We start from the raw sequence: 18,510 nt of genomic DNA on the forward strand, positions 1-18,510 counted from the left end.
CCTCCAGAACTATGAGAAAAAAAAATCTCTGTTGTTTAAGCCTTTCAGTCTGTGGGGAATTTTGTTACAGCAGCCCTATTATAAAACCCTTATGGTAGACCTTACTGATAAAGCAGGCACAGTTCATAGTGTTGGAGATGGAGCAGGACACGGGACTTAGATTCCGGTTGGGAGAGACTGAAAATAGACAATGAATATACAAAGCATTAGGTGGTGTTAAGTGCCGTAACAAAAAATATTCAGTGTAAATGAGAAGAGAGAAAAGCTCTTTTTCATATATTTTCCACCTCCCTTTTCCATTCAGCTTCATGTAACTCCTCTCTCAATTTATGTTAAATTCATGGCTTTTGACAAGTACAGCCCAAATATATCATTGATTCTTTTTTAAAGCAGCTTTATTGAGCTATCATTTACATACCATACAACTCACTTATTTAAAGTGATACAATTCTGGGCCTTTAGTATATATTCACAGCCTTGTCAAACTATCATTACAATCCAATTTTAGAATATTTTGGTCCACTCCCCACCTCCCCAAAAAAAACCTTATATACACCAGCAATCACTCTCAGTTCCCAGCAACACACTCCTCCCATACCTACGACCCTAGGCGCCTGTTAATCTTCTTTTTACTTCCAGAAATTTGCCTATTCTGGACATTTCATATAAATGGAATTATATAATATGTGTTTTATTGGTGACAGGATTCTTTCCCTTAGCATAATATTTTCAAGGTTTATTCATGGTGTAAAATGTATCAGTAGTTAATTCATGTTTTTGTTGTTGAGGTGAAATTCACATAATAGAAAATTAACCATTTTAAAGTGTAAAATTCAGAGGTATTTTATATAGTTACAATGTTATAAAACCACTACCTCTATTTAGTTCCAAAACATTGTCATCACCCCCAGTGGAGTCCCTGTACCTATTAAGCAGTCACTCCCCATCCTACTATCTGCCCACTGTTGGCAAATGCTAATCTGCTTTTAGCGTCTAAGAATTTAACAATTCTGTATATTTTATGCAAATGGAGTCATCCAATAGGTGACCATTCCATTTTTGTCTGGCTTCTTTTACTTAGCATGATTTTTTCAAGGTTCATCCACATTGCTGCATGTATAAATACTTCACTCCTGTTTTGTGGCTGAGTAATAAATAGTTTATGGTTTGTATATATCACATTTTGTTTATCCAGTTATCCAGATAGACATTCAGGTTGTTTCTGCCTTTTGGCTATTGTGAATAGTGCTATTATGAAAACTCATGTGCAAATATCTGCTCGAATACCTGTGTTCCTTTTGGGGAGTGTAGATCTAGAATTGCTGAGTTACGTGGTAATTCTCTGTTTAACTTGTTGAGAGACCACCAAACTGTTTTGCACAGGAGCTGCCCTGTTTTACATTCCCACCAGCAATGCACAATTTCTCTACATCCTTAAAAACACTTGTTGTTTTCCATTTTGCTAATTATAGTCATTCAAGTGGGTGTGAAGTTGCATCTCATGTGGCCCCTTCAAAAGCAGTTTCTATTTTTTCAAATGCATGGGTCATATTTTCCCATTTTTTAATACTACTTACAATATTTGGTTAAAAACTCTACATTTTACATAATATAGCAACTCTGGATATGAATACCCCAATTTCTGAATTGTGCTTTTGTTTATTTGCTTAGTGACTTGGCTGAACTAATCTTTCAGAGTTTATTTCCCCAGCAGTTTTCTGCCTCTGGTCTTTATGCTCAGATATTTTTTTCCCTTGATTTTATCTTCTATCCTGGCCACTTGGCATTCACATCTGGTCAGCACAAGCCACTTCTTGGTCAGAGAATGTGCTAAGTTCCATTAGCCAGTTATAGTTTTGTCTTTTACCATTGGATTCATGTGTGGCCTAAAGGCTGCTATCATAGTTCAGGGATTTTATGTATTTGGTCCACATTCAGCCATGAACTAGGAACTTGGAGGTTCCCTGCCTGATTGCTTTTGAGAGGCTATAGTCTTGGGTACACACGAAATCTTCGAGACTACCAAGGATGAATGTGATTTTATCTTTAAGCACCACTTTCTAGGAGTCTCTCCTGGGTCAGTGTTTGGTCAGAAGTTGTGTTTAAGTCCCCAAAGCCAGTGAGATTTCTCCCCTGTGTTGATGGGTCTTTGTGGCTTATGAAAGGCTTTGAGGTCTTCTCATCTGCCCTACGTTCTGCTCTGATTGCCTGAGTCGCTGCAGCCTAGTGCATGAGCGCAGCCTCTTGGAACCCAAGATTTGATTTTGATCCCACGAGGGCTCTTATTGGCTGTCTCTTTTACTGGCTTTCTCTATTAAACTTCAGGCTGCTTTGCCATTTGCTTATAGCATAGAACTACCAGCCTCTTTGTAACTGCTCTCTACCAACATCTCCATTGTTTCTGACAATATTTTTAAGCATAGGGTTCCCCAAGTCCTGTTTCAAATAAAGTAATGCCCTCAGGTAGAATCACTATGTTCTTTGCCCTTAAGACATGCCCCTGCACCACTTCATAACAGCTAAGGGTGAGCGCCCACTTTTCCTGCTAAGCAAGAGGGGAGTGACAGCCCTTGGTCTTCATGGCTTGCCTCTTCCAGTGTGCCATCTCTGTCCTATAAACACACAGGAGCTGGGAGATACCAGGATCCTAGCATTGTCAGCTTGTCAAACCTGGACGCAAGCTATAAGCAAGGATTGAGCGAGTAAAGGGAGGGAGAACCTGTCCTCTCCACTGCACCTGAATGGAATAGATTTGCAACATGAGACTCAGGAGCCATAAATGTTACCTGATGAAATGTGTTAGAATGAGGTAGAGATTAGGATGGGGAGGACTGTAGGCAGGCGCAAAAGCCCTGCAGAAAGGAGCTACCAAATGGTCAGAGAATTAAAAAATAAGAGTAGAAACAAGGAAGGGAGAAGTTTAGTGATTTGTTAGTAACAAATAACTTATTTGGAAGCAATAGTAAGAAGCAGAAGACTAAACACCCACTCTTTTGGCCCCTTGATGGGTGGGGAGTGAGTGAATAAGTAGCTTGCACTGGGGAAGAGCTGCAGGGTAAACTGCTTATAGGAAAGAGAGAACCAGACTCCAGGAGGAAATACAGGGGGAGATTGTTCTTTGAAAATCTGGAGGGTATAAAATTTCTTACCCTGCGGCAAATGTTCCAGGGGAAGAATTAGAAATGATTGACGGGGTGGGCGGAGAGTAAGAGGAGCAAGGGGGAGGAAGCACAGAGTAGTGAGGGAACATATATGTAAGTGAAGACAGAAACTTAACACAACCTGTTCATAGGTTAGGGTCTGATGTGGAAGGTGGAGGCATGGTTGCAATGACTAATCTCAGACTTCGTGCAAATCTTAACCAGTGCCTAAATGGCTGCATGTGAACTGTTTGAATTCAAATTTCAGCTTTCACACTTGTTATTTGTGTGAATATGGGCAAAACACATAAGCTCCCTATGCCTTGGGATTTATTTTTCTTTTGTTTGCTTTTTTTTGTTTGTTTGTTTAAGATTTAATTTTGTTGCCCAATCTGGAGTACAATCAGGGCTCACTGCAGTCTCAACCTCCCTGAGCTCAAGAGATCCTCCCACCTCAGCCTCCCAAGTAGTTGGGACTACAGGCTTATGTCACCATACCTGGCAATTTTTTTGGTATTTTTTGTAAAGACAGGGTCTCACTCTGTTGCTCAGGCTAGTCTTGAACTCCTGGGCACAAATGATCCGCCCACCTCAGCCTCCCAAGGTACTAGGATTACAAGCATGAGCCATCACATCTGGCTGCTTTGGGTTTTTTATTTGTGCAATGAGTGTAGCATTAAATAAGCTGTTGCTGTTAATAAAAATACTTTCTATTTGGGTACATAGCTAGATTATGTTTCTTAGCCTCCCTTGCAGTCAGTGTGACCATATGACTCAGTTTTAGCCAAGGGTATGTCAGAAAAACTGATGACCGCATGGCCCATATAGGGCTCCAATAACCTATTCCTCTGTGCTCTTTCCTCCTCTTGACTGAGTAGAATGGCAACACCCAGGATGACCTTAGAAGCAACAGGGTAAAGGTGACTGAACCATCATCAACCTAACACAATGAATGGGGTCCATTCATTCCATATTTGGGTTTATTTGTTAACACCAGCTGGCCTACTTTAATGAATACATTAGGGATAATGACAGCACTTTCCCAATATTGTTATCATAATTAGATGGGTCAAAATATGTAAAATGTTTAAATAGTTGCAGGTAGAATGTCAGAGTTATGAGTGTTGTGAATGTTATTTATCATTACTCCCAGCAAGAACTTCTTATAGGGTAGAAAGTTTGTGTAAGATCCTTAGTCCAGGTTTGAGCTCCTCCAATCTTGTAGATGGGCAGAAAGCCCCATTCTCAGCAAGGCGATTACAATGTGTAGGAGTGGGGGAGGCCCATGAACTGTTGAAATCCTCTACAGTACTGTTACCAGCAAATATTGATTTGTTCCATTTGTTTTATTTGTATTTTAATCAAATATTCAGGAAAATTTTCTCATTACCTTGTGGAAAGTCTTAATGATGAAGACCACTGGTTGATTCTCAAGAGATTAGGGGAGCCAGCATACTGATTAAGTGGTAACCTCATTAGAACAGGAACTGTAGAGGACAGGATTAACAGCAGGATGAGCTGCACCATTAAATATCAAATTGTTATCCAATTAGATGTCCTCGTTATGAACAGCATATTATTTCCAGATATTGGATACCAAATCTCAACTAGTTGCAGCATCTTTCTAATTCTAAAATGTGTGATTAACCTTGATTGTACTCTTGTTCATTGTCTTCCGCACTAAGCTGGAGAAATCCATCCTGTACTTGCAACTAGTTCTTAGTAACACAGAAGATTTTGCACACACCCGTGAAGAAGGATGTTTGGTAAACAGCTCACGAGTGTTCTGTCAGTCTCACTGAGTTAGGTTGGTACCGGAATATAGGGCAGGCAAGGCTGTTTGCCGATGATCTTTAGAAGGGATCATCTGATTGAATAGCACATGCTCTCCTTTGACAATTCTCCTTGTCATTCATTCATTCATTTATTCTACAAACTTATGCATTCTCCAAATCAGAAAAAAATTATAGGCAGAGTCAGTACATGTAAATGTGGAGAAATGTGTTCCAGATATTTGGGACAGCAATGTGAATGCTTAAGGTTGAAGAGAATGTAGTATATTCCAAAAATTGTAGGTAAAGTTTCTTTAAAAAAAGACAAGAAGTTTGCAACCTGTTAAAAATGTAAAGCTTGAGCACATATAGACAAAAGGAATATTTAAAATAGTGTTATGTGCACATGCCATGGAGTCCATTGCCCAGCAAAATGAGAGGGACATTTTCAGACCTAACTCAGCCAATACACAACACAAATAAAATGAAATAAACAAATAGAAATAAAACATATTTTCAACAAAAGCCAGAGTGGCTCAAATTAGAAAGTTCTTGGAAGTCAGATAGAGTGATGCTATAGAAGGAGGATGAAACAGAACTGGGAGCCACATGCTCACAAAACAGAGATGGGCCATTTTCCAGGCAAAAAGCAACACCAGTCAAAGACACGCATTTTTCCAAAAACAAATGAGCAAACAAAATACTTTATACACCAGAGTGAATCTTTATCAGGGAAGAAGGGTGGAATTTAAGGTGGTGGACAAGCGAAAACAAAGCAAAATAAAATAAAACCCCCGGCAAGAATTTTGATGATGAAGTGATAACATGCCATGAACTTAAGTCTGTGTACTTGGCCCAAATGTACAAAATATAAACAACAGTAAAGAGTACAAAACAAAGATCATCACTCAAAAAAGACAGGGAGAGGAATGTTTCCCTGTAGCTATACCTGGCTAGAGAATTCATCTCTTAATTAACACAGTGAGATTAAAAGCTAACACCAGAGCAATACTCTATAGTATTAAAAGTTCATTCTCTATGTGTTTGTATTGATAGTTCATTCGTAAAAGGCAGAACATTATAATCTCACTATGTAGGTTTAGTCATTCTAAGTTAGTCCTTTCATTGTCTGAAGACTTGAATTAAAACTCTCCAGGAAATAATGTGAGTTTCAAAAATTGGACTTTTAATTTAAACTAAGTTAATCTGACTGAATTAAAATATTGGCACCACTTGTTATTATTTGAGACTTTGGTTACTTAACATCTTTGTTTTTAAATGTTATTATTTTAAAAATGGGATTAATAATAGTTCTTATGCCCTTGAGTTTATGAATAAAATAAATAAAATAAATATCATACAGAAAAAAATTAAAATAATACGTGGTACACAGAAAACACTTAAAACAGATATTAACATTATTATTTACTATTTATTTATTGTTATCATTTAGAAATATTATCAAGACCAGAATGGAGTGATGAAGTAATCAGCCTTTTATGACTGAAGTCCTGAGTAGATTTATTCCTATCTGGGTGTGCTGCACGTTGTCTTTAAACTGTGCTTTTCCCAAAGTAGAGTATGTGAAATATCAATCTCTGAATGTTTTCTAGGAAAAGACTACTGAGTAAATATGTTTGGGAAGGGCTTAACCAACCAAGCAAGCCATAGCCATGATGTGTGTGTATAAATGCATGTTCGTATCGGTGGCAGGGTGGGGTACCTGTTAAAATCTAGCTGGATAAATATACTAAGGGAAATTCATCTTCAGAAATATGTAGTCTAGTAGGATACAATACAGGTTCTACTTGGGTTCAAACCCTGCTTACTGGTTCAACAAGTTACCAGTTCTGTAACTTTGGGGAATTACTTAACATCTCTGTGCCTCAGTTTCTTCATATGTGTTATGGGGATAATAATAGTGTCATTCCTACATGATTGTATTTGTAAGTATTAAATGAGTTAATATAGATGAAAGGCTTACAACAAAGCTAGCATACAGATGTTGCTTAACATGTGTTTTCTATTCTTAACCATAATCTATGGAAATCTACATAAATCTATATAAAACTTAAGGACCTTAAAATGAAAAGTGTGCCATTTGGTGCTCAAGATAGTGAGTCCTCTGCCTTCTGATTAATCGAATGTTAGCATGTAGAAAGTTCTAATTTCAGGTGGCATGACAAGGCCAGCCTATTTATGGTCAACCCCCGACCCCCCGCTGGGCATTTATTATTGCTCAGAATCTCAATGTGTCAAATATTGGGCTTCAATTCTCCATATTTTTTCATTTTCCAGAACTGGGTTTGCTTAACTCTCAGTCCCTTTCTGTAGGACCCTAGAAATGAAGGATTCTAGTCCCTTCCTCTGTACCCAGGTCAAGTTCATATGAGGCGATACCACATGGCAGCAAAGAGAGATGAGCTGCTAGAGGCGTTGTCTGAAAAAGAATTGAATTGTCATTGTACTTGGCTACTGCTCTTACTAAAAATACTGCACTCATTTAATGTGCCGGTTCAGCAGAGCTGGACTTTGTCCATTTGGGGTGTGTGCTATTAGGGCAGGTGTCTGTGAAAGAATGAAAGTGAAGAAAATTCTCTTTCAATTGTTATCACTCTTCTTCATTCTCATCCCGTCTTGTCAAGAATTGAGTGAAACAGGAGTCAGACGTTACTGTTTCAGTGCCTCCTTCAAACTCCAGCCGTTTAAAAATACTCTCAGTCCACATATTAGTGAAAGGGAGCAATTCTCTGTGTCTCCAGGGACTTGAGGAACACCTGAACTGGGAGAAAGGGAACAGAAAATAAGGTTTTCTGATCTGTTTCTTGCCATATAACAAATACAGCATATTCCTTTCAATCATTATACATCTCTTTTTCATTTTATAAAATCCTGATTTTATTCAAGAAGCCATGTTTCCACCCTTGTAAAACAAATCATCATTGGTAAAAACAAATTAAAATTGACCCATTTCTTTCTGTTAGATATTTACTTTTCTAGATGCTTTTGCACTGAAATTATTTCCTAAGTCAATGACTTAGGAAATAATCTACAAGAATAATTTTCCGTAATGAAATAAATGAGTGACATCCCCACAGAGCTAACCACCACCCTGCCCTTTCATGTTCTGCCTGCTGTCTCTTCTCTTGACCTTGGAAATTGTAACACCACCTTACAATCACGAAGACAGACTTCACCAACATGCTCAACGTGGTACAGCAGAAAGCCAGAGAGATTCGGGATTTCTCATGAGATTGTGGGGTTGTGGAAGCAGCTCTGGATCTGCTGATCTCGAGTCTCCTAATGATATAACACTCATTGGTATTACCGAACTCACAGTTAGTTAGACAGTTCGCTGTTTTCAGTATTTGAAGTTGCCTTCTCAATGAAATACTTCACAAAGTGTCACTTGTTAAAATAGTTGAGTGCATCTCAATCAGCTACAGGTTGAAGGGAGTAGGCTGATTAACACATGGGAATGAGTACCAGCTTTGTATCCAAACACAATTGATTTCAAACCCCAGGTCTGCTGCTTATGAGCTATGTACTTTCAGATAACGTACCCAACATCTCTGCATCTCATTTTTTCATGTTGAAAGTGGGGCTAGTGGTAGCTAAGAGGATGATTGGGAAGATTAAGTGGCATTGCATAGAAAATGTCTGGTACATAGAAGAAACTCAACAAGCTTTATCTCACCTTTTTCCATACCTTACATCTAAATTTAGGTTCACGAGGAGACTGCAGTGGTGTCATGGGAAAACTTTCTTTGTGAAATGTTTTTAATTAAACGGGATGCAGAATATTTTGTCTTTCAACAGTTCTAGCACAACACGTTCTGAGTCAGGAGGGTAGACTGGATAAATGCTTTCGATGCTTTCAGTTTTGGGGTTACTTGTAACTCTTGCTCACTGAGGACGTTGACAGTTTCTTCTAGGTTGATGGTACTGTTCTGTGTAAATGGTCCACCAGATAATTTCCCTTGAAGATCATCTGGGAATTTTAACAATCAATGAACATAGTTGTTCATCTGCTAAATAGCACATACCCTGATTCCTGCTCTGCCAGAACTGAGAGGTTTGTACATGGTTAGCTTCTTCGTGTCTCAGAGCTAAGTGAATCAGAGGCAGTTCTCATCTGGGAGGTGAGCTCTGACCTGCTGTCTTAGACTGGGTTCACTAGAAGCAGTCCTTGACATGGAGATTCATGTACCAGTGATTTATTTAAAAAGAGCTCCCAAGAGAAACTGATAAGGAACGGGGAAGGAAAGACTGGGAAGGGTGCAATTTCTAGCAAAGTACCAGCCCCAGCCCAATCCTACAGGGCGCTCTATGGCATAAATTATACATCAAAGTTTCTCCAGCCTGGAGGCAACACAGCTGAGCTTTATACTCCCACAAAGTCAGTCGTTGGCAGTGGACTGTGTGTGTGGTGGGTGGGTGAGGAGGAAACTCCCGGACGCTTTGAGCTTTCCTTGCCTACAACCCAGGAGGCTGAAGTGGTCTGTAGGCAGCACTCTGAAGGAAGCTGCAGATGCAAGTCAGTAGAAGCAAAACACACCAAAACTGATGCCTAAGTGCACAAAACGGGTAAGTGGCTTCAGAGGGAATCTGGGCAGAGCTGACTATGTTCTACAAACGTATCTCCCTGCCTCTTAGAGACAACACACTTACACTTACTCGACCATGGAATAAACAACACACTCAACTCTAAATAAAAACTTGAGTTGACCCAGGCAATCCAACCCAGGCAATTGCAAACTATGTGATACTGCGAAGATTTACTGTCTAAATCTCTTTTTTTTTTTTTTAGAGCTAGAATTTAATAATAGAGTTGGAATATGAATGTAGGGTTACAAAAATTCATTTCACTACATTGTATAATAAAAACATCCAAATCATAGCATTTAAAGGGATCTTGAGTAGGCAAGTTCTCTCTGGCTGGACAGATATCTACCTATCTCAGAGAAGTAAGTATCTATCTTGTTGTATCGCTCTTCCAATTTGGTAGTTTTCCTGATAAATAACAATCATGATAAACAATGATAACATCCCTGCAACAACAAAAAAGATTTCTTTCCTCAAGGGTTATGCCCACTGAATTGTCACTTTTTTGAGGCAATCTTTGCTGTTACCCTGATTAAATTCCCAGTATTATATGTTTTTACAATACAAAATAACACTCCCTGTAACTTATCAGAGTGGTAATTTTAAATTATTTGGTTCTCTGTTTCCTGCACTAGAATGTGAGTTCCATGAAATTAGTAACTAAGGGCAAAGCCCACCAGAAGGTCATGTGTGCTTTTGCGTGCTTTGTATGTCTTTGAGTTGTTGATCACCCTTCTACTCCTACACTGTACACAGTGACTGATGCATATTAGTTGCCTTACAAATAGGTAACCATTGTAGTGTTGTAAACTTAGCATTAGCTTAGGGCTAGAGTGAGCAGTATTTTGTGATTGAGGAAAAATTTACACACAATGATAGTCATAGATGATAAGCGTGACATTCAATCTGAATTTTCAAATGTATTTGCCTTGTATCCAACACCCTAGTCAAGATACTGTCAAGAACATTTCAATCACACAAAAGTGGTCCTTCATGGCCCTTATCAGTCAATCTACCCCTCAGTCAACAACTCTTCTAATTTCTATTAGTTTTGTCTTTTCTTGAAATTCACATGAATCAAACCATACAGTATGTACTTTTTCATGTATGGCTTTTGTCTTAGTTCATTTTGTGTTGCTATAACAGAATACATGAAACTAAGTAATCTATAAAGAACAGAGATTCATTTCTTGGTATTCTAGATTCTGGGAAGTCCAAGGTCATGAGGCTTGCAAGTGCCTCATTGCGGCATCATCCTTTGAAGCAAGACAGAAGGGCAAGCAAGCCGAGAATGTGAAAGAGGGGAAGGAGGCCAAACATCCTTTTATCAGAAACCTACTCCCAAGATAACTAACCTATTAATCCACTCTTGAGGGTATGGCTCTCATGACCTAATCATCTCTTATAGGTGTCTCCTCTCAACACTGCTGCACTGAGGATTAAGTTTCTAACACATGAACTTTGGGGGACACTTTGGGGGACAGTGATAAGAGAAAGAACTTAGCAGCTTCTTTCTCTTATCATTGTTTTTGAGATTATCTGTGCTGTTGGGTATATCAATAGTACATTATATTATCCTACTGATGAATATTTGGACTGTTTCCAATTGTTGGCTAATTTAAGTAAAGCTTCTCTGAATATTCTTTTACAAGTGTGTGAATAAATATATTAGCTCACACGGGTAAATAATTAGGGGTGAAATTTCTGGGTCATAGGCTAGATATATATTTAACTATATTAAAACTGTCAAACCATTTTATATTCTCATGAACAACAGATGAGGGTTTCAGTTGCTCTACATCCTCATTATTTGGTTTTGTAAATAATTTAAATTTTAGCTATTCAAGCAGGTGTGAAGTATTACTCACTACATTTAATTTGCATTTCCCAAATAACCAATGATGTTGAATAATTTTTCGTATGTTTATTGTCCATTTGTATATTTTTATTAAAGTGCCTACTCAAGTATTTTATCCATTTTTATTTGGTTGCTTTTTTCATTTTTAAATGTAGGGACTATTTTTGTATTCTTATTATAAGCTGAATGCCAGATATATGTTACACGAATATATACTTCCAGTTTTGGCTTGCCTTTTGGTTTTTAAATCTACCATTTGCCATTTTTTTTTTCTTTGTGTCACATCTGATGTTGTCCCCTTTTTCATTTCCTGGAGTTCTTTGTATTAAGTTTTTTTTTTTTTTTTAATAGGCCAGGTGTGGTGACTCATGCCTATAATCCCAGTACTTTGGGAGGCCAAGGTGGGAAGATCAAATGAGACCAGATCAACTTGGGCAAGTACAATAATAGGTACTCTGTCACGATTACAGACTTGGAATTCCATCTTTTTCATCTGAAAAATATTGGACAGCTTAACCACTCTTAGCCTCAGTTTTCTAATTTAGAAAAAAAGGATTAGTGAGACATTATTTAATATGTGCCAAGTGCCCAGGCTAGTATCTAGTGGAGTTGATATTCAATGCAGTATTATGATGTAGTGGGTAAGATTATGCATTCCTGAAATAGAGGATCTGGGTTCAAATTCCTGTTCTACCATTTATTTACCTTTTGATTTGGGGCAGTTACTTTATCTTTGTCTCAGTTTTGCTCAATGTGAAAAAGGGTGATAATAGAAGTTAACCTTTCAATAGCTGTTGAAAGGATTACATGGGTAAATACAGCATGTATACTATGACAAACAGTAAGTACTCAGTGTTACATGTCATCATTTTCCCTTAACGTTAGTTTTATTATTCCTATCAATACCACCACTGCTTTTACAATAAATGCCCACAATTAACAACTGCCTTCCAATTGTGTTTTTAAATAGAAAGTTCATAAGTTTGCCTTCGTGGTTTTCAATAATTTTCCTTCTGTCTTACATCTAATATTCCACAAATATCTCATGTCTAGAGATAATTGGTTAGCCTTATACTCTGCTTACACTTGATTTCTTTGCCCACGTGAGTGACACTGCCAAAAATACCCTGTTTTCCCCTACTTTTGCCCATGTTCTTACATCCACTTCTTTGTGGCAAACGATGCATCTTCTTGAGATACTTTCTTCCAGTGCTTCTCCTAAGATCTATCCCTCTTTTGGTTGTCTTTGTGCTATTCTGAAATATATGCATCCCAGGTTTCAGTTGCCCCCTTAGCCACACTTAACAGGTAGTGCTTTTGTCTTAGGAATGTCTGGAAGCTGAATGAACACCCATTCCTATAAAAACTGAGTAACACAATAAACATTTTGTTTTCGAATAGTCTTTAAGATATGCATGAAGGGGGACGGGGAAGTTTGGCCCACTAGGATGATCACCAAGACACGCAAAGTAGACCTGGGCCTTGGGCTCCCAGAGAAGAAAAAGAAGAAGAAAATGGTCAAAGAACCAGAGACTCAATACTCAATTTTAAACAATGATGATTACTTTGCTGATGTTTCTCCTATAAAAGCCACATCCCCTTCTAAGAGTGTAGTCCATGGGCATGCACCTGAGATGTTCTAGTGAAGAAAAAGGAGAAAAAGAAGGTGTCAGCACTCTTTGTGAGAAGCACGTGGAACCTGAGACCATGCTGTGTGCCAGATGGACAGAGAAGTCACCCAGCCCCAGGAAGCAGGTGCTTGGCCACTTGGAGTTCCTCAGTGGGGAAACGAAAAAGAAGTAACCTCAGGCCATGTCCCATGCCTCTGGGGTGAGAACCTCCCCAGACCTTAGATAGGGTGAGGAGGAAACCAGAGTTGGAAAGAAACTCAAAAAGCACAAGAAGGCAAAAAAAAAGGGGGCCGAGGACCCCACAGCCTTCTCAGTCCAGGACCCTTGGTTCTGCGAGGCCGGGTTGCTGAGGACACTCGCTCAGTGGGGAAAGAGGGTGAGGAACAGGCAGCCTTGGTGCAGAAACAGAAGCAGAAGAACCCCAGGGAACACAGCGGGAAGGTGGAGAAGAAAAAAAAAAATTCCGCCAGGAGGGAGACGCCCTCCCAGGCCACTCCAAGCCCGCCAGGTCCTTGGAGAGCAGCCCCTGTAAAGGAAGTAAAAAGAAACCAGTCAAAGTTGAGGCTCCGGAATACATCCCCATAGGAGATGGCCCTAAGGCCCCCGCGAAGAAAAAGATGAAGTCCCAGAATAAGGTCACTGAGGAGCCGGCTCTGAAAAGGAAGAAAAAAAAAAAATAAGTGGAAAGAGAGTGGGGTGGCAGGAGACCCTTGGAAGAAGGAAACAGACACAGACTTAGAGGTGGTGTTGGAAAAGAAAGGCAACATGGACTAGGTTCACATAGACCAGGTGAGGCGAAAGGACTTGCAAGAAGAGGTCGATCACCAGTCAGGCAAAACGGAAGCTTCTGAAACCAGGAAGTGGATGGGAACCAGTTTGGCCAGTGGGATATGGCTGGTTTTGAGAACAAGGAACAGAAACTGAAATTTCTCAAACTTACGGATGGCTTCAAAAATCTGTCCCGGCTGGTGGATCACGAGGTTAGGAGTTCCAGACCACCCTGGCCAACGTGGTGAAACCATGTCTCTACTAAAAATACAAAAATTAGCTGGGCGTGGTGGCAGGTGCCTGTTAGTCCAGCTACTCGGGAGGCTGAGGTGGGAGAATCGCTTTAATCAGGAAGGCAGAGGTTGCAGTGAGCCGAGATCACGCCACTGCACTCCAGCCTGGGTGAAAGAGCCAGACTCCGTCTCAAAACAAACAAACAAACAAACAAACAAACAGACAAACATGCTCCTTTGTTCGGCCGTCTCCCCACCCCCAGCACTATTGCAAGGCCCAACATGGCCCTCAGCAAGAAGGCTGCCGACAGCCTGCAGCAGAACCTGCAGCAGGATCACGACCGGGCCATGAGCTGAAAGTGCAGCCGCAGAGCCAGTTTCATGTTCTCCATCGCCACCAACAAGTTCTTTTATATTGACAGGAACACTTCCAAGTCAGTCAAGCTGGAAAATTAAACTCTGGAGTTTTGTCCCGCCTCCTAAAAAAAAAAGATATGCATGAATGACACATTACTGGGTGTTCGTTATTCTGCTAAAAAGACCAGGTATTAGTTTTCAATTACTGTCATAAAAAGCTACCACAAACTTCATGACTTAAAACAACACATATTTATGACATTAAAGCTCTGTAGGTCAGAAATCTGTTATAGGTTGCATGGGACTTAAAGTGCTGATTGTAGGCTGCATTCTTTTCTGGAGGCTTGAGGGGAGAATCCATGTTCTTGCTCATTCCGGTTGGCAGAATTCAGCTCCTTGTGGCTGTGGAACTGAAGTCCCTTTTTGCTTCCTGGCTGTAGTGTGAAGGCACTTCCCAGCTTCTAGGGGCTACCTGTATTTCCTTGACTCACAGCCTCCTCTAGTCATCTTCAAAGCTAGTCACAAGGTCAAGTCCTTTTCACCTTGCATCTCCTTCTGTGTGATCCTTCTTCCTCTTACAGAGTGGAATCCTTGAGGTTCCATGGGACCCACCCAGATAATCCCAGTTAATCTTCTTATGTTCAGATCAGTTGATTAGCAACCTTATTTCTCCCTGCAACCCTAAATCCCTTTTTGCCATATATGCCATATTCAATTTCTGGGGATTAAGTGGACATCTTTGGAGAAGGGTCATTTCTTTTCTTTTTCTTTCTTACCACAAACTATCAAATAACATCAAATATTCAGCTGTTGCAAGTTACTTTCTGATCCAGCCACTGCTTTAGATTCTCTCCCCACCCTGTTTAAAGCATGGACATCCAAATTGCTCACTTCCTTTATATAAAATATTGCGTTATTATAACATGTACTTTCAAAATGAAAGCCTCACTGCATTCTTCTATCCATAAAAACAAAAGCTTTCCAGTTAATAGGAATGCACCTGTCAGTTATCTCACCCCCAAAGTCTTACCTATCGAACTAGCTATCATGTATCTAACTAGCCACCATTTATCTACTTATGTGGAACTTCCATGTGGAACTGTGACTTAATTAAACCTCTTTTCTTTATAAATTACCCAGTCTTGGGTATGCCTTTGTAGCAATGTGAAAATGGACTAATACACCTATCACACTAATATCATCTGTCTTCTACCTATTTATAATCTATGTATTTATCTAATCTATTTATCTATCAACCTAACATCTATCATCTGTTTATATGTCTATCTAATCTATTTACCTACCTATCTATAGGTATCTATCATCTATCTACCTATCATTTGTCTTCTATTTACTATCTCATCTATCTACCTATATCATTTGTCTTCTATCTATCTACTATCTCATCTATTTATCTATCTACTGATGTGGTTTGGCTCTGTGTCCCCACCCAAATCTCCATCTCGAATTGTAATCCCCACACGTGGAGAGAGAGACCTGTAATCCCTATGTGCCGAGAGAGGGAAGCAATAGGATTATGGGGGCAGTTTCCCCCATGCTGTTTTCATAAGAGTGAGTGAATTCTCTTGAGATCTAATGGTTCTATGGGTGGTAGTTTTTCCTGTGCTCTCACATGCTGTCTTTCACCTACAGGCCATGTAGACATGCCTGCTTCCCCTGCTTCACCTTCGCCATGATTGCAAGTTTGCTGAGGCATCCCCAGCCATGTGGAACTGTGACTTAATTAAACCTTTTTTCTGTATAAATTACCCAGTCTCAGGTATGTCTTTGTAGCAACATGAAAATGTATTAATACACCTATCAATAACCTATCTATCATCTATCTATCAGCTATCTGGTATCCATCTAATCTATTTATCTCTCTACTTATCTATCATCTATTATCTCTCTCTCTCTTTCTCTCTACCTATTTCCAAGTAAATGCAGCATTCTAAGAGTCATTCCTATATTAACTGCCAAGGGTTGAAAATGGAATCTTCTCGGCACTTATAGCTCTCTCTCGTTCTGTGATTTCTACTGTTAATACATGCCTGTTGAAGACAAGGGCTTTCCTCTGGGAGTGTGAGAACAATGCTGAGGCCCATCCACACTTACAATCCCTTTGATTACTATGTAATTTCATATTTAATCATACCAGTCATGATGAAAATAAAAGTTTTATAGGATATTATACTTTACAAAACACAAATATAATTTTACGTGAAGTTATGTGTCAATCCTGTAAGCTAGGCAAGGATCAACTTCTATATTTCCTATTTTACATTTGAAAAAAGTGAAGTTAAATGGAGTTAATCTTGCCTAAGGTCACATAACTAGTCAGTTACAGTGTGTGGATTTGAACTCAACTCCTTTCCATTTCACTATGCCTACAATGGTTAATTCTGCAAGTCGCTGTGATAATAAATTTCTGCTTTTGACTCAATTATAAATGTGATAGTCTAGTTTTTTCTTAAGATGATAAAAATGTCGTGTATATGTATGACATACTGACCACCCAAATCTGTTTTCTGAAACACAGTTAGCTCACTTTGTATATACATTTTGAATTTAATTTCACACAGATTATACTTTCTACTACCTTTTTAATATAATTTTTAGATGTTTCTTTACTTTTAGGCTGTGTGTAGTCTCTTAAATTATTTCCTTCTTTACTTTCTTATGATTCTATATGGATCTTTGTGTCTTCTGTGTCTTGCTCCTTCCTCCTAAGAAGAAAAGTAATTTGTTAAATACATTCACACTATATATACAGAGTCAGATAGAAGTAACTTAATTCAAGTTGCTAGCAAGTGGTAACAAATACTTGAACTCAGGTGGGTTTAACTCCAAAACCATGTTCTATCTGACCGTATTGCAACATGATGCTTTAAATAATTCTCCACATGGCCTAGTTTCCAGTATTTTTAACATATGTATTACCATTGTCCCAAATTCCAGATAGTTAATGTTCCTCTTAAAATGTTATCCTGGTCCCAGCATGGTGGCTCACACCTGTAATCCCAGTACTTTGAGAGGCCAAGGTGGGCGGATCATGAGGTCAAGAGATTGAGACTATCCTGGCCAACGTGAAACCCCGGCTTCCAAAAAAAAAAAAAAAAAAAAAAGCTGGGCATGGTGGCACGCACCTGTAGTCCCAGCTACTCAGAAGGCTGAGACAGTAGAATTGCTTAAACCTGGGAGGTGGAGGTGGGAGTGAGCTGAGATCACACCACTGCACTCCAGCCTGGTGACAGAGCAAAGCTCCATCTTAAAAAGAAAAAAAGTTATCCTGAACTAGTTCCTTTTTCCAGATGTGCATCAATCAATGCCGAATTTACCCTAAGATCGTTACCTTACCGTGAACTTGGTATGGGTCTTCTATGACTCCTGCTTAAGACTTCAAAGCATTATAATTAGTGATGACAAATTTGACTCATATAGTTAACTAGTAATCGTCCAAATTTCTTAGATCTCTTTTTCCATCTGAACTCTGGTTAAATGACGCTCTCTCATTCTCAATTTGGACAACTGGTTATTTGGACTAAAATGAAGGGCATGGCATATGACTCAATTAACTTCTAATTTCTTGGTGTTATCCTATTATTCTGATCCGATAGACCTTGAATGTTGTTACTCTGTTTTGTTATAAAGACATTTGTTTTCTATTTTCTCCCCCTCATTCAGTTTTACATAAATAAAGTCCCAACCAGATATCTCTTTCTTCAAATAATAGAAAAATGAGGTATAAGTATCTGATGACAGCTTAATATGTTATCTCACACAGTCCTGTCCAGAATTATTTTCATTTAAATGAAAGAATTTTGTAAAAAACACACACACACACACACACACATACACACAATAAAAAACACTTTAAAGAAGAAGGAATGGATCTAATTAGAATACCAGCATCAGCCCAACATGATAAATCTATTTAAGAACCCCCATTTTGTTGCAAAAGAGATTTAAGGTAACTTGCATAATACAGAGCAAGATATAATAGATTAAAATTAGGGACAAAAGAATAAAGAGAAATAAGGCAGGACCTAAGAATAGCAAGGATGAGACTAAATATGCATATCATAAATACTTATTACGTTCCAAAAGTTATTTTATAAGAATTGGCAACTAAAAGGAAATTTTAAA

At 38.9% G+C, this 18,510-nt stretch overlaps 1 long non-coding RNA gene and 1 pseudogene across 2 annotated transcripts in view; one reads left to right on the top strand and one right to left on the bottom strand.

Annotated features, from left to right (window-relative positions):
• The first annotated feature begins 12,823 nt into the window (after positions 1-12,823).
• On the top strand, positions 12,824-14,476 carry LOC117079373 (annotated as a pseudogene).
• LOC117079375 overlaps positions 14,253-18,510 on the bottom strand; it is a 28,452-nt gene continuing 24,194 nt past the window's right edge. For both annotated transcript variants that reach the window (XR_004435401.1, XR_004435400.1), the window contains 2 exons: positions 16,964-17,090; positions 14,253-14,486 (listed from right to left, as the gene is read on the bottom strand). This is a non-coding gene — a long non-coding RNA (uncharacterized LOC117079375). The remainder of the gene's footprint in view (positions 14,487-16,963; positions 17,091-18,510) is intronic.

This window comes from Trachypithecus francoisi, unplaced genomic scaffold, assembly GCF_009764315.1.
Source record: "Trachypithecus francoisi isolate TF-2019V2 unplaced genomic scaffold, Tfra_2.0 Lachesis_group7, whole genome shotgun sequence".
NCBI classification, from domain to species: domain Eukaryota; kingdom Metazoa; phylum Chordata; class Mammalia; order Primates; family Cercopithecidae; genus Trachypithecus; species Trachypithecus francoisi.